The sequence below is a fragment of the Cicer arietinum genome, chromosome 2 (assembly GCF_000331145.2).
Source record: "Cicer arietinum cultivar CDC Frontier isolate Library 1 chromosome 2, Cicar.CDCFrontier_v2.0, whole genome shotgun sequence".
Taxonomy (NCBI): Eukaryota; Viridiplantae; Streptophyta; class Magnoliopsida; order Fabales; family Fabaceae; genus Cicer; species Cicer arietinum.
In genome coordinates, this window is record NC_021161.2 from 33,496,727 (window position 1) to 33,498,691 (window position 1,965).

A 1,965-nucleotide genomic window follows, 5' to 3' on the forward strand; every position below is an offset into this window, starting at 1 on the left:
TATTAATTAAATTTATATATATTCATGTCATGCGAGTATGAAATATAGTCCCACTACTGCATTTTTATGCTTAATAAATTAGTTTATGTGCATATGTTAGATCGATTATGTGTCTGAATTAACATCAACTGTTGTAGCAAATATTTGATTATTAAATCGACTAAAATGACCGATCTCATAAATGAGCTTTCTTACATAAGTTCAAATTTAATCGATGTAATAAGTCCAATAATAAAATTAGAAAGTTTTTATTTATTTGAATACCATCAAATATTTTTACTAAAGAATTCACAAGAAATAGAAAACAAAATTTCAGAATTTATACGATGCAAACCAATACATCAATAAAACTATTTCACAAGTAACTTTGATTCAACGATATAGTAACATAACAAAACCAAATGAAAAAAAATTATTAACAACTATCTCCCCCTTACAACATCATCTTCATAAAACATGTCATCTACATAAATTAAAAAGATGAATCATCCTTAATGCTCTGTAATCCTATAGAACGTAAAGTAGCCCTTTCGAGCTTATAACCATTTCCATCCCTCCTCGTCAAAGGAAAAGATTCAACTTTTTTTTCTACTAAAAACCATATGAAACGGAATTCTAACTCCCCCAACAACAACATTACAATTCGATGAACCAGATCAACAACAAAGTTAAACCTGTTCATACAAAATGATCACAATTCTCACTAGAATTACATACACATATTGAGATACAAGTAAACATATTTGTTCATTAAAGTTGTGCTTAATGGTATTTGTGTTAAATGGTATATATATATAATTAGTAACACATACCAATACCAATTTTAAATTAAATAAAATGGATATGATTTTAATGCCTCTTCTATATTTATATATATATATATATATATAATTAATAACACATACCAATACCAATTTTAAATTAAATAAAATGGATATGATTTAATGCCTCTTCTATATTCAAATTTGACATGATTTGAAATGAAAACATAATCATCCAAATATATTGACTAAAAATAACAAATTCAGAAAGCCAAATGCACAAGCAACAAGTTCAACACTATAGTGAGCAAAACCTAGTACTCAACAATTCAAGTACCAAATTAGAGCTCTAAATCCAAGTCCAACAGACCAGATAATAACCAAGTTACTAGTAAAATCAATTCAAATTTCAACTCAAAAGTAGACTGAGTATATGATAATTGAAACTAGTATTCTTTTTCGCAATGCCACTGTTATTTTCTCCTTTTTTTTATAGGAGTTCCTAAATCCAAAAAGTACTAAATATATGTATACATTTGTCATATATTAATTTCCTTAACCACAACCAAAATCAAACTTAGAAAAATAGCAACTCAACAACTAATACAACAACAATGATTCAAAATTATATTCAAATGTCAAAATCACAATACAACAGTGAAAGTGAATCTGGTTGGACTAATTAATTGAACCACTCTTTCTTTTTTTGAAATAAGTATTGTTCAACAATACACTATTAAGTATAAAGTGTTGTCAAATAGCCGCTATTGCAACACAATAGAACTGTAGCATAGTAAAATTTTAATTAACCACTTTGCACAACATTGAATCATAAAAACTTGAAAGAGCACAAAAAACTAACAAAAAACTAACAATATCATGTCTAACACATTCTCAATGAATAATAAAAACTTGAAAGAGAATAAAAACCTAACATCAATTTGAAATCAATAAATGAAATTATAATAATCTGATAGTCTTTTCATTATTTTTCAACCACATTTAACCATATTTGAAAAATTAAAAATATAGGTAAGTGAACTAGAATCAAAATTGTTAAGTAAGAAACAAGAATTACCAGAAAATTATAGAAATTTAAAATTGAAAGAATTGAGAAAGGAACAAACCTATTTAGGAAAAACACTTAGAAAAGTTTCCTTCGTCTTCTGTTCACCACACAAAAAAAATATGGGCGAAGGAAATG